Genomic DNA, 15,372 nt, shown 5'->3' on the forward strand with positions numbered 1-15,372 from the left:
GGGGGAAAAAAGGGGGGGAAAAAAAAAGGGGGGGGGGGGAAAAAAAAAGGGGGGAAAAAAATTTTTTAAAAAAAAAAAGGGGGAAAAGGGGGGGAAAAAAAAATTTTTTTAAAAAATTTTTTTTTTGGGAATTTTTTTTAAACTTTTGGAAAATTTTTTTCCCAAAAAACCCTTTTTTCCCCCCCCCCCTTTTTTTTAAAAAAAAAAAAATTTTTTTTTGGTTTTTTTTTAAAATTTTTTAAAAATTTTGGGGTTTTTTTTAAAAATTTTAAAGGGGGTTCCTCCCAAGGGTTTTTAAGGGGGTTTTTTTGTGGTTTTTTTTTGGGGGGTTTTTTTAAAAAAAAAAAAAATTTTTTTTTTTTTGGGGGGGGGTTTTTTTTTTTGAAAATTTTTTTAAAAAAAATTTCCCTTTTAAAAAAAAGGTTTTTGGGGTTTTAATTTAAATAAAAAAAGGGGGGGTTTAAAAAATTTTAAAAAATTTTTTTGGGAAAAAAAAAAGGGGAAAAATGCAGAAAAAAAATTTTTTGGATTTAAAATTTAAAAAATTTTCCCTTTTAAATTTTTTTTTTTTAAAAACCTTTAAAAAAAAAAAAACCGGGGGGGGAAAAAAAAAAAAATTTTTGAAAAGGGTTTTAAAAAAATTTTAAAGGGGGGCCCAAAAAATTTTTTGGGGGGGGGGTTTCCAAAAAAAAATGTTTTAAAAAAAAAGGGAAAAATTTTTTTTAAAAAAAAAGGGGGGAAGGGGTTTTTTTTTCCCCCGGGAAAATATTGGGGGTTTTTAAAAAAATTAAAAAATTTTTTTTTTTGGGAAAAAAAAAAATTTTTTTTTTTCCGGGTTTTTTTTCAAAAAAAAAAAAAAAAATTTTTTTTTGGGGGGGGAAAAAAAAACCCAAAAAAGGGGGAAAAAAAAAATTTTTTTTTTAAAAAAAAAAAAAACGGGTTTAAAAAAAAAAAAAAAAAATTTTTGGAAAAAAAAAAAAAAATTTTTTTTTTTAAAAAAAAAAATTTTTAAAAAAATTTTTTTAAAAAAAAAATTTTTTTTTGGGGGGAAAAAATTTTTTAAAAAAAAAAAAAAAAAAATTTTTAAATTTTTTAAAATTTTTTTTTTTTAAAATAAAAACCCCCAAAAAAAAAAAAAAAAAAGTAAAATTTAAAAATTTTTTTTTAAAAAATTTTTTTAAAAACCAAAGATATAAAGACTGAAATATGGAAATGTGTGTCGTGTGACAAATTTTTCCATCCTAGTTGTATAAAGATGCACAGAGTATACAATTCATCAAATGAGCTAATACCTTGTAAGGGAAAAACAGAAAGCTGGATGATTAAAGCGATAAATATGAATGCTAAAGAAGCGTCTAGTAGTAAAGGAGTTCAGAAAAAGGTATCTGTCACGGACAGCGAGAGAGTATCAGAGGATGAAATAGAGCAGACGAATGTGGATGCCACTACATTGCATGAAATAGTAAAAAAAGTAGTAAAGGATGAAGTTGATAGCAATATAAAGATATTCAAAAGAACAATAGCAGATATGATCAGAGTCGAAATGGAGAAAATAAGGAAAGAGATTCGAGTCTGGATGGAAGATGAGCTTAAAAAAACTATATGTAACACAATAAGGAATGAAATACACGAAGTCGTTAAAAAAACGATGTTGACAGGTAATACGGAATTAACAGTAGGAGGAAAGAAAAGTTATAGTGATATAGTATCTGGCGAGCAAGAGACAGTATTAATCATTAAGCCAAGGGAAGAAGAAACTGGTTTGAGTGAAAATACGAAGAAAGACTTAAAGAAGAACATTAATGTGTCTGAGTTAGGAATAGGAATCACAAAAATGAAAATTATAAGTAATGGAGCAGTTGTTATAGGATGTGAAAATAAAAGTCAGACGATAAAATTGAGAGAGAAGGTCACAGGAAATTTAGGAAATAAATACGAAATAAAAGCTCCAACACAAAAAAATGGAAATTAAAAATTTTTGGTGTTGAGAGTGAGGATTGCGAGAATGAGCAAGATTTCTGGAAAAAGTTGGAAGAGCAAAACAAAATAAAGAAGGATAGTATAAATGGAAAAATATTGCATACATATAGGAATACAGAAAACCAGCGAATGACGGTCATTGCTGAGATGAATGAAGAGTCACATAAGCGGATGCAAGACGCAGGAAAAGTCAAAATGGGCTGGAATATTTGTAGAGTACAGGATTACATAGGGATTGTGAGATGTTATAAATGTTGTGGATTTTATCACTTTGCCAAAGAATGCTAAAAGGAAGAAGTATGTGGTAACTGTGCAGAGAAGCATAAAACAAAAGACTGCGTTGATGTTCGAAAAAAATGTATAAATTGTATGGAAAAAAGTAAAACTTTTAGACTGAGTAATGTTAATTTGGATCACTCAGCGTTTGATGCGGACTGTCCTTGTTATAAAAGAGAGACGGAAATAATAAAAAATAGAAGAAGAAGTAGTTTATAGCAATTAAACAATAAAAAATTAAATATTAATGAAAAAAATGGGATAGTCTGCTTAAACGCTCAGGGATTTTTGTATCACAAGGATGAATTGGAAAATGTCTTAATAGATAGTTATAAGCCAAGTATAGTGGGTTTCACTGAAACGCACGTTACGCGAGAGGTGGAAGATCACGAGCTGCAAATACAGGGATACACATGTGTGAGGGGTGATTCAGAATCCAGTAGAACGGGGAGTGTACTGTTGTATGTTGATAAAAAGGTGAAATTTAAAACAGTAGCTATAGATATAAACGAGAGAAATTGGTGGACAGTCAAAATTCAAATTTGTGAAATGGACTGTAAATTTTTACTTATGTTAATATATCGTTCACCGAACAGCAGTGACTCTGGATTCTTGGATTTCCTCGAAGATTCTTGTAATGACGATTTACTTAACGAAAATGTTATAATAATGGGTGATTTCAACATTGATATGAAAGTAAACAATTATTGTCAGAACAGATTAATTAAAATAACAAATGCAGCGGGGTTGAGGCAATTAGTCGATGAGCCGACAAGAATCACAGTTGATTCGGAATCTATTATTGATTTAATCTTTACAAACTTAGATGTAGAGGTAGAGATAAAGCATGAACCTAAAATAACAGATCATTCGGCATTAATATTGTATTACAAATGCACTAGGAAACAAGATGCGACTAGGTTACTAACGTTCAGAAATTATAAACAAATGGTTAAAGAGGAATTTGCGCGATTAATTGAGTATAAATTTAAAATGTTAAATAATAGTAATGACTGTAATGTTAGTGATTTAGCTAACCTGGCTATAGATAAGATTGTCTATTGTCTTGATTTAACTGCGCCAATAAAAAGTATTAGAATAAAACAATGTAAGCAGAGGAACAGCTGGTTTACGGAGGATATCTATTGTCTTATTAGACTAAGAGATGAGGCACATAGGATGGCTCGCATAACTAAGAGTACGGATGACTGGGAAATGTTTCGTCAATTATTGCAATGGGTAGTCTTGGAATGGAAAAGAACAATAGGGGAAGGGAAAGTCATAGGAGTTATCTTTCTTGACTCGAGAAGAGCCTTCGAGGTAGTGGATAGAAACATACTATTAAAAAAATTAGAACGATATGGTATTAACGGGTCAGTTCTGAAATAGTTTAGATTATTTAGATATTTTAGTTGCTATCTGCGTAATAGAACTCAAAAAGTGAAATTTAATGGTGTATTATCCGATCCGATTGATGTAAAATTAGGTGTACCGCAGGGTTCAGTATTGGGACCAACATTATTTCTGTTATATATTAACGATATAATCAAATATAAGAGAGAGAATTGTGAAATACGGTTATTCGCGGATGACGTGTTGATTTACACAACGGGATTGTATTGGGACCAACATTATTTCTGTTATATATTAACGATATAATCAAATATAAGAGAGAGAATTGTGAAATACGGTTATTCGCGGATGACGCGTTGATTTACACAACGGGATATTCAAGCTCTGATATAAATGAAATTATGACCGGTCAAATGCAAGATATTGAATTATGGTTAGAAGTTAATAGGCTACAATTGAATGTAAATAAAACGAAGGATATGATAATAAAAGGAATAAGAAAGAAAGTGGAGGAGAGTAACCTCAAAATTATATTGGCAAATAAAGTAATTAAAGTAGTTGATGAAATAAAATATTTAGGTGTCATTATTGACAAAAACTTAAGATTTTCGGCGCATGTGAACTATATGGGGAAAAAGGTCGGCTCAAAATTAGGAGTTTTACGAAGAATTAGTGGGGATCTGACTCCATATACAAGATGTACGATATGTAGAACGATTGTAGCGCCGCATTTCGAATATTGTTCGTCATTGATGATCGGTATTTATGATCACGATCTGAGTTTCTTGCAAAAACTCCAGAATCGAGGTATGCGAATCATACTAAGGTGCAATAAACGAACTAAAATTGGTGCTATGCTAGAAGCGTTGCAGTTTATGTCGATTAAGCAAAGAATTATTTATAATATATATATGTTGGTTTTTAAAATGATAAATGAGATGTGTCCAAGTTATCTTGTAAAATATGTACAAGTAGTGCAAAGAGAGGGGATGGTGACTCGGCAAAGTAATAATTTATACATAAGAAGATGTAAAACGAGTGATGAACAAAAAATGTTACTGTATGAGGGATTTCTGATGTACAACAGACTACCGCAGTATATAAAAAGTGTAACCGAACTATGCAGTTTCAGGAGACTAATTATAAAGTTTCTCAGAAATGAAAAGCGGGAAGAAGTGTGATAAAAATCGATGTGTGTATATACATGTAGCCGAACTATACAGTTACAGGAGACCAATTATAAAGTTTCTCAGAAATGAAAAGCGGGAAAAAGTGAGATAAATGATTGATGTGTGTATATAAATGTATTTAGTATTGCTAAATTGTACTACTGTTATCTATTGTATTGAAAGTGTAGCTACAGAAGCTAATAAACTCTCTCTCTCTCTCCCTCCCTTCCTCCCTCCCCCCTTTCTCTCTCTCCCTCTCTTTCCCTCTCTCTCCCTTTCCCCTCTCTCTCTCTCTTCCTCTCTTTCTCATCTCACCCTCTCTTTCCCGCTCTCTCTCCCTCTTTCTCACTCTCTCTCCCTTTCTCTCTCTCTCTCTCGTTTCCTCTCCCTTCCTCTCTCTCCCTCTCTCCCCTTTTCCCCCTCTCTCTCTCTCTCTCTCTGAGTAGACGTGTGTCACATCGCTCCGTCAAAATTCTAAGTTTTTGTTAGTAAATAGAGAGAGAAGAAGGTAAATAAGTTGCTCAAGTTACGCCGCTATAGACCGGGGATAACTATGAGAGTTATCTAGCCGGGATGTCGCGATATGTGAATGTGAGCAGTGAATATATTGTGGAACAGAGAAGTTTTCGCAAGACAGGTAGACATTTTTTGCATTATACGTGGTCATTAGTGCTGACGTGTGTAAGTGGATCACAGGTCTGCGAACGCTTAGATAGCGCTCTCGGCCGGTAATTATCGAGATGGACGATAAATATGCAGAGTATAGATGCTCGGCATGTAAAAAGGCAATAAAGAGTAAAGTTGTTAAATGTAATACTTGTTCAAAGCTTTTTTACCATCCAGGATGTGTAAGTAAGCATAAAATTCTAGATAGAAATCAAGAATACGTGCTGTGTAAAGGACCATTTGTGGAGTTTTTGATCGATAGTGAGAAAGAAACAATCATGAAGAAAACACCGGCGACGGGAGGAAAAGATAGAACATCATCTACAGGATCTACAGGACCGTCCACAAGCGGTGGTATTCAAGGGTTAGGCATTGATGTAAAAGTAGACTGGATCATTAAAGCTGTAAAAGAAATAAAAAATGAAACGACCTGTAAAAATGAAATTAAAAGTATGATTAAAGAAGCACTTCATGAATGTTTGAGATTGCAAATAAATCCGAGTTATTTCATGCAATTTCAAGTAAGTAAGCCTATCCATTCTAATCTATTTCAGTTGTTATTATCATGCGTCGCGGTAAAATAAACAATAGAAAAAAATTCACCCAGATCAAAAATATCTACGTACATAAATCATTAGGGCAATTAAAATGTCATAATAAATAACAATCCCGCAACGGGTACCGCACGGAGATATAACTGCCGATGTCGCAAAACACATGCGCAAAGCGGTCACGTGGCTCTGGAAGGCCAATCAATAAAATAATCGATCCGCTCGCGCATGTCAGGCCCGTGCCTACTCCGCGCGAGAACCGGGCAGCCAATAACGTTCGGCGCCCTTGCGTCACATCACCACTTTTGAAATGATCGAAATCAATTGGTGCGTGATGACGTGACGGGCCCTAGCACCGCGTTGATAAAAGGGGCGTCGACGAAATTCTTTTTCTTATCGCCTTTCCGCCGTGAAACACATATCACAAACCGCTTATTAGATAAACCGCAAAACCACGTTGACGACCGCTGCTTACTCCGCACTCTGATTTGATTCCGATTTTTCTGTAAATAATTACTATTGTGAAAAGTTTGTTAAAGTGTTGTTTTTTTAACTGTGGATAATATTAAAGTCTTTTTTTTTCAAATATAAAAGTGACTCATCCTTTGGTGCCACGCGATCCTTTCTCTCGCATCGCGTTCGTGAACATATATTTTTGGTCCTTCGAGCCGGATCTCTCGTTGAGCCGGCACCCGCAAGTTCGCGAACGTGAGTTCCATCGGTGCGTGAAGTGAGTGTCCGCCGGCATCCAGCAAACTATCGAAGATGGATCTGCCCACGCTGATTGACTGTCAGCGTGAAGTCCAAGTTCGCATCGCACGCTCAGTAGAGTATCTCAGAAAGCTGGGGAACGCCAACATCACCGCCAGCGCCGTCACCACTCGCACCAGGATCATTGACCAGTTGTGGTCGAAATTTGAGACGCAGCATGATCTCATCCGCTCAGGTCTGAAAGATAAATTCAATGAAAGCGATTATGTCAAATCAGGATTGCATGAGGATACCGAAAACCTCTATGTGGCACAACGGAGCTTGCTGGATGGCTACGCCGAGCAATTCCAGGAGTCTCCTCCGTCGCCCGTTCGCCGGAATACCGAGGGCGCTTCAAGGTCCTCGTTGCCGCGCATCAAAGGTGCCGCTGTTCTCTGGCAACTACGCAGATTGGCCACCCTTCCGAGACCTTTTCCTCTCCGTCATCGGAGACAACACGTCGATCTCAAACATCGAGCGTCTTCACCATCTTCGTTCGAGCGTGACCGGACAAGCTGAAAAATTAATACGATCATTACCTGTCACCGGCGACAATTACTATCGCGCTTGGGCAATCTTGAGCAAACATTATGAGAACAAGAGAGAACTTATCCGCTCCAACTTTGCCACATTCGTCAACGTGTCAAAGATGAAGGGGGATACCGCCGATGAGTTGAGTCGCATCCATAACGCCGCCACCACCGTCGTCAACGCGCAGGAGAGCATCGGTCGTCCGATCGACACGCACGGGATGGACCTCTTCAATTACCTCGTCACGGAGCTCTTCGACGCAACCACTCGCCTCGAATGGGAGTCATCCACATCAGGATCCGCCGAACCACCATCGCTCGAAACACTTCTCGATTTCATTAGCCGACGGATTCTGACACTCAACGCTGTACGACCGAAAGCGATCAACAAACACTCAGGCGAAGCACGAGCGGCCAAAGCTCACGTCACCAAGCACGGACCGGCATCTCCACAATGTGCACTGTGCCGGGAGAAACACACGCTCATGGCCTGCCGTGAGTTCAAGGCCAAGTCCTCTGCGGAACGAAAGACATTCGTGGAGACGAACAAGCTATGTTACAATTGCCTGGGGAACCACTTTCTCTCACGATGTCAATCGAAGAAAAACTGCTTCACTTGCAACGCACGTCACCACACAATGTTGCACGAGGCACACACCGCGTCTCCAGCCCCCGAGGTCAACAGGTCTGCCGCCGCATCAGCTTCCTCACTTGCCACGACACTAGCCACTACCCATCAGAGCGAGGATCGAAAGGCCATCCTCCTAGCAACGGCACGCGTCAACATAGCTGACAGGTATGGATCTCCTCACGCAGTGCGAGCGCTACTCGATCAGGGTTCTGAGCTGTCCATCATCTCTGAAACGGTGGCTCAACGATTACGACTACCTCGAGTTCACACAGGATTGTCCATCTTCGGGGTTGGAGGAGCCCGTCCAGGGCCAACCCGCGGCAAGGTCACGCTGAATATATCTTCAGACGTGACCAACGCCAAGCTCTCCGTGGTGGCATACGTTCTGCCGCGCCTCCTGCTGACGCAAGGTCCCGCATCAAGGACCAACCAACGTTGGCCTCACATTCAAGGCCTCCAGCTGGCCGACCCAACCTTCCAGGACGACGACCCCGCGGAGTTACTCCTGGGAGCGGAGGTCTGCTCGTTTATTATCGAGGCGGGCGTACGCAAAGGCGGTCCAGAGATGCCGATCGCCCAGAAGACCATGCTTGGTTGGATTCTCTCCGGGGGGTCAGATGCAACAGCAACCGAGGATCACCGCCGCACGTTCCGCTGCACCGCTGATTATGACCTCGCTGATCTGGTGCGTCGATTCTGGGAACAGGAACAGGAGCCCACCGCTGTCGCATCCCTCACTCCCGACGAACAAAGATGTGAGGAGCTCTTTGTGCGCAGTCACACCCGCACTGCCGCTGGGAGATATGTGGTGAGGTTGCCATTTTCCTCACCGCCAACAGCACTGGAGGAGACTCGCAGACCAGCGGAACGTCTCCTGACAGCCATGGAGCGACGCTGCGTCCAGGATCCTCGCTTCGGTGACCTCTACCGCAGCTTCATGCGGGAATACGAAGACCTGCGACACATGACGATGCTAAACACTGCGGTAATTGATCGTCAAGACAAGTGTTACTTACCACATCATGGGGTCTTCAAGGAATCCAGCACCACCACCAAGTTGAGGGTCGTCTTCAACGGATCGCAGCGAACGCGAGCAGGGGAAGCGCTGAACACGCATCTCCTCACTGGTGCAAACCTGCTTCCGACACTCGCCGACGTGCTGCTCCGATGGCGTCAACACCGCTACGTCCTCGTCGCCGACATAGAAAAGATGTACCGGCAGATTCTTGTGCATCCAGACGATTGTCGCTTCCAGACGATCCTGTGGCGGCATTCTCCGGACGATGAAGTGCAGGAATACCAGTTGAGAACGGTCACTTACGGTCTCGGTTGCGCTCCATTCCTCGCCATACGGACTCTTCACCAACTAGCTGAGGATGAAGAGGAGCATTTTCCTCGAGGCGCTGTGGCCTTGCGACGGGATTGCTACGTCGATGACGTCGTCACCGGAGCAACCACCCTCGAGGGAGCAATCGTCCTCCAGACGGAACTACGCAACCTCTGTAAGGCGGGTGGATTTCCGTTGAAAAAGTGGGCAGCCAACAATGAGGAGATACTGACAGGCGTCCCGCAGGATCATCGCATGCAACAATCGCAGCACTCATGGAATGGGGAGAGCCACTCAACGCTAGGACTTCGATGGCACCCTCAAGACGATCAGTTCTCTTTCGTGCTGCGTCCACCGTCTATAAAGGAATACACGAAGAGACATGTCCTCTCTGAAACCGCACGTCTCTTCGATCCAATGGGTTGGCTCGCTCCAGTCGTCATCCGCGCGAAGATCCTCATCCAGACTACGTGGCTTCAGGGATTGGATTGGGATGCCCCACTGCCGACAGCCGACGCTCATCGTTGGCAGCAACTGCTGGGTGACCTCCATCTCCTCGACCGCCTGAGAATACCTCGCTGGCTAGGCACTGGACGTGGAGACTCATCGCTGCAACTCCATGGTTTCGCCGATGCATCCGAACGAGGGTACGCCGCAGCCGTATACCTCCGCATCGCTGAAAAAGAGGGAACGTCAGTGAAGCTGCTAATGGCCAAGGGCAAGGTGGCACCTGTCAAGCAAGTGACCTTGCCAAGACTCGAGCTTTGCGCCGCCGCCTTACTCACCACGTTGACACAGCATGTTCAAACCACGCTCGACTTGACAGACACACCAACTCATCTGTGGTCTGACTCGAAGGTCACGCTTCAGTGGATCCAAGGACACGCCTCGCGGTGGAAGACCTTCGTTGCCAATCGGGTGTCCCACATCCAAACCCTGTTGCCAAATGCACTCTGGAGACACGTGGCGGGTCAAGACAACCCTGCGGATTGTGCATCAAGGGGGGTTACTCCGTCGGAACTTACAAATCACGCATTATGGTGGACGGGACCTACCTGGTTGCTGGAGGAAGAGACTGCATGGCCAATCGCCGAGGTGAACATCCAGGAGGACGACCTTTCTGAGAGACGAGCCGTTAGCCTACTGACCAAGAGCCTGGTCGTCATGGAACCTGAGCTCCTTCTTCGCTTCTCGTCGTTGCACCGCTTGTTACGAGTCACAGCATGGTGTCGTCGCTGGCTTCGTACGGCAGAACCAACTAACACACCTGGACGGCCACTGACCTCGGACGAGTTGGAAGTAGCTCTGTCGCACTGGTTACGAGGAGTACAAGCACTTCACTTCCCTGACGAGGTCACCGCCATCTCCGCAGGTCGCACTGTTGCAACACGCAGTCCGTTGGCCAAATTGACTCCATACATTGATGCACAAGGCGTGTTAAGAGTGGGAGGACGTCTGAAGAATTCACTCTTGCCACAGGACGAGAGACACCCAATGATCGTCCCAGCAACCTCATGGCTGACTCGACTGCTGATCGATTCTTGTCATCGCCGGACCTTGCACGGAGAAGTGCAGCTGACTCTGGGATTGCTTCGACAGCGGTTCTGGGTGCTTCGAGGACGTTCAGCGGTGAAGCAGCGATTACATCGCTGTGTCACCTGCACAAGGTGGCGAGCGACAACACCACAACCACCTATGGGCAATCTGCCCCACAGCCGGGTCACTCCAACACGGCCATTCCTCCGCACTGGACTGGACTACGCGGGGCCAATCCTCATCCGGACCAGCAAGGGCCGCGGTCACCGGGCCTACAAGGGCTATATTGCGGTCTTCATCTGCTTCTGGTCGAAGGCCATCCATCTAGAGCTCGTCTCAGATTACTCGTCGGAAGCCTTCATCGCCGCTCTTCGCCGATTTGTCTCCCGACGGGGTCTCTGCACCGACATCTTCAGCGACTGCGGCACGACCTTCGTTGGAGCTGACCGCACCCTACGAGAGCTCTTCATTGCGGCATCTCCGGAGGGTCGAGGCGTCGCACGCGCAGCTGCCAAGGAGGGTATCCGCTGGCACTTCAATCCGCCGGCGGCCCCGCACTTCGGTGGATTATGGGAGGCCGCTGTAAAATCTGCCAAGTATCACCTGCGGAGGGTGATAGGCGAAACCACCCTCACCTTCGAGGAATTAAATACACTCCTCACTCAAATTGAAGCATGTCTCAATTCTCGACCGTTGCAGGCACTCTCCGACGATCCAGACGATGTTTCAGCGCTCACTCCCGGACACTTCCTGATCGGGGCACCTCTTCTCGCCATCCCTGAGCCGCTGCAGGAAGACGAACCTGGTTCCTCGAGATCACGATGGCAACATCTACAACAAATGAGAGATCACTTCTGGGGGAGGTGGTCGAAGGAGTACATCCACGGACTCACCTCTCGTTCAAAGTGGCTGAAGAATGAGACGGCACCCCACATCGGAGCTCTCTGCCTGGTGCGCTCCGAGATCTCTCCTCCAAGTCGATGGCCGCTTGCCCGGATCACGAAGCTGCATCACGGAGACGACGGCGTGGTGCGCGTGGTCACCATCAAGACCGCGTCTTCCGAGCTCATGCGTCCGCTCGTCAAGATCGTCCTGCTTCCCGGTGTTGAAGCAGACACGACGATTACCGATGCGTGAAAGATACGCGACGCACACCACACACGATACACACAATTATACACACTTCCGGTCACATCTTTCACACTTTACACAATACACAATTCACACACGATTCAAACACTACACGCCATTTGTACACCTAACGGAGCATTAATTATGCCATCATAATGCATCATTGTCTTACGCGACCACTCTCACTCGCGGTATTCACCAAACACGTGGCGGATATTTCACAGCTGATCGAGTCTAGCGCGACACGCGATCACCACGTGCGTCGTGACGCGCAGCCGCACCGCCACAATCACCGACCAATAAAGCGCGGCCCGCGGCCAGCAATCATCAACGAATTGTTTCGTCACAACGTAACAAGGCGGGCGGGATGTTTGAGATTGCAAATAAATCCGAGTTATTTCATGCAATTTCAAGTAAGTAAGCCTATCCATTCTAATCTATTTCAGTTGTTATTATCATGCGTCGCGGTAAAATAAACAATAGAAAAAAATTCACTCAGATCAAAAATATCTACGTACATAAATCATTAGGGCAATTAAAATGTCATAATAAATAACAATCCCGCAACGGGTACCGCACGGAGATATAACTGCCGATGTCGCAAAACACATGCGCAAAGCGGTCACGTGGCTCTGGAAGGCCAATCAATAAAATAATCGATCCGCTCGCGCATGTCAGGCCCGTGCCTACTCCGCGCGAGAACCGGGCAGCCAATAACGTTCGGCGCCCTTGCGTCACATCACCACTTTTGAAATGATCGAAATCAATTGGTGCGTGATGACGTGACGGGCCCTAGCACCGCGTTGATAAAAGGGGCGTCGACGAAATTCTTATTCTTATCGCCTTTCCGCCGTGAAACACATATCACAAACCGCTTATTAGATAAACCGCAAAACCACGTTGACGACCGCCGCTTACTCCGCACTCTGATTTGATTCCGATTTTTCTGTAAATAATTACTATTGAGAAAAGTTTGTTAAAGTGTTGTTTTTTTAACTGTGGATAATATTAAAGTCTTTTTTTTTTTAAATATAAAAGTGACTCATCCTTTGGTGCCACGCGATCCTTTCTCTCGCATCGCGTTCGTGAACAATGAAGAACTAGGAAGTATTAAACAAGAAATAGAAAATTTGAAAAAGATGATGCAAGAAGTAGCAGGTGGCTCAAAGGAAGGATTGCAGAGGAACTACAGTGAAGCGGTAAAAAATAAGAAGAAAGAAAACATTATAATTGTGCAACCGAAGAGGGAACAGGAAAGTGAAACTACCAAAAAATTGGTGAAAGAGAAGATAGATATAAAGAAGCTGGAAGTGGGAATATCAAAGTTGAAGAAAGGAAATAAAGGATCGATTATTCTTGGATGTGAGAGCGAGGGAGAAATGGAAAAGCTGAGGGATACAGTACGTGAGAAGCTAGGTGACGATTTCAAGGTCACAGAACCGAAAGGAGTAAAACCAAAAATAAAGGCTGTAATTGTTGGAGAAGAAGAAATGCAGATGGATGATGAAGCCTTAATTGACACAATCAAAAAACAAAATAAAATTGACGAAGAACTCCACATAAAAATAGTAAAGAGAATGGCCAAAGGTAACGAAAATTCTCGTGCTGGAAGTGGAAGAAAAGAAGACGGTTCCTTAATAATGGAGGTAGATGAAATTGCCCATGAGCTGATGCTGAAAAAAGAAAAAATAAATATCGGATGGAGGAAATGTCCTGTGTTTGAACATTACAGTGTTAAGAGATGCTTTAAATGTTGGGGTTACTATCATATTGCTAAAAATTGTAAGCGAGAAGAAACATGTCATAAATGTGCTGGAAATCATAAAGCAAGTGACTGTAAGGTAACGAAGATGAGGTGTGTAAATTGTATGTACAAAAGTAAAACGTACAACTTAAAGATAAATGACGAACATGATGCGTTAAACAGAAAATGTCCGACTTTCACCAGAGCACTAGAGGAGGAGAAAAAAAGAGCGGGCTGGGAGTCCACTAAGTAGCAATCATGGATGGAATCAATTGTATACACGAACTCGCAGAGTGTGATGGCGCACAAAGATGAAATTCAAGACTATATGAAGAGGATGAATCTTGCAGTCGTGGCGTTGTCGGAGACTAGGCTCATTGCGGAAATAGAAGACAGTGAAGTGAATGCGCCGGGATATAGTTTAGTTAGATGCGATGAGGAAAATAGAAACACAGGAGGCGTAATGACTTACATAAGAAATGATATCAAATATGAGGTAATAGTTAAAGAAAAAATAGTATCTAACTGTTGGTGTGTAGCGATCAAAATGCGAGATAATATATATAAAGGAGTAATTATAGTAGTGTACCATTCACCGAGCGCGTCGTATGGTGATTTCTTAAGATTTATAGAGGATGTAGTGGACCGTTTAGTAGCGAAAGGGCAATGCATCATGTTGGGTGATTTTAATATAAACTTAATGACGGAAGTGTTTTATGCTAAAAAGCTAGTAAATGAGATGTTGTGTTTGGGCATGAAACAATACGTAGATAAACCAACTAGGATTACAGAAGATAGTCAATCTTTGATAGATTTAGTTTTTGCAAATACTAAGGTAAACTGTATCGTATATGATAAGCCGAGGATAACAGATCATTTATGGATAAGCGTTGAACTTAATAGAAGTAATATTGAAGAAAAATATAGAGAATTCATTGGTAGAGATTACAGCAAATTTCAAATAGATGATTTTCTATATGCAATAGAGGAAGGATTAGAAAGTAGAATTAATTTAGGGGTAAATGAAAGAGCAGAGAAATTTGTGCAGAATATGGTAGCGGCGTTAGATAGGGTAGCACCAAAGAAAAAATTTAAAATTCCAAAGATATGACAAGGAAAAAAATGGTATACGGATGATATAAGATTAGCTACAAATGCAAGGGATGAGGCGTATGCAAGAGCGGTATATACGGGTGAAGAACAAGATTGGTTACAGTTTAAAACTGAGAGAAATACGGCAGTCAAAATAATTAGAAAAAAAAGAAAGAATATTATGAGAACATGATAGATGATAATAAAAATGATCCTGTATTAATGTGGAAAACTCTAAAGGAAGTCATAAGAGGAGAGACTAGGGGTTCGAAAGAAATTAATAACATAGACTTTGAAATATTAAAGAATGTAGAAGAATGTACGTTAGTGAATAATTTTAATATATTTTATATACAGAGCATTAACGATATAATAAAATCTATAGAAAAAAGAGACAGTAAAAATACAAAAACCATTTATGTTGTAAATAGTAGTGATAAAATGGAATATTTTAAGTTGATAAATTTAAGGAAACTTGAACAAATTGTTATGGCTTTGCCAAAGAAAAAAGGAACAGATGAGGGAATATCTAGTGATATATTAAAAATGAGCTTTCACGTAATAAAAAATGAACTATTGAAGATAATAAATGATTCATTAATAAAAGGAGTGTGTCCGGAGGGATGGAAAACATCT

At 42.1% G+C, this 15,372-nt stretch overlaps 1 pseudogene; it reads left to right on the forward strand.

Annotated features, from left to right (window-relative positions):
* Positions 1–5,518: 5,518 nt before the first annotated feature.
* Positions 5,519–14,094, forward strand: LOC146722755 (uncharacterized; annotated as a pseudogene).
* The last annotated feature ends 1,278 nt before the right edge of the window (positions 14,095–15,372 follow it).

The sequence above is a fragment of the Nylanderia fulva genome, unplaced genomic scaffold (assembly GCF_048542155.1).
Source record: "Nylanderia fulva isolate GAGA-0341 unplaced genomic scaffold, ASM4854215v1 Scaffold277, whole genome shotgun sequence".
NCBI classification, from domain to species: domain Eukaryota; kingdom Metazoa; phylum Arthropoda; class Insecta; order Hymenoptera; family Formicidae; genus Nylanderia; species Nylanderia fulva.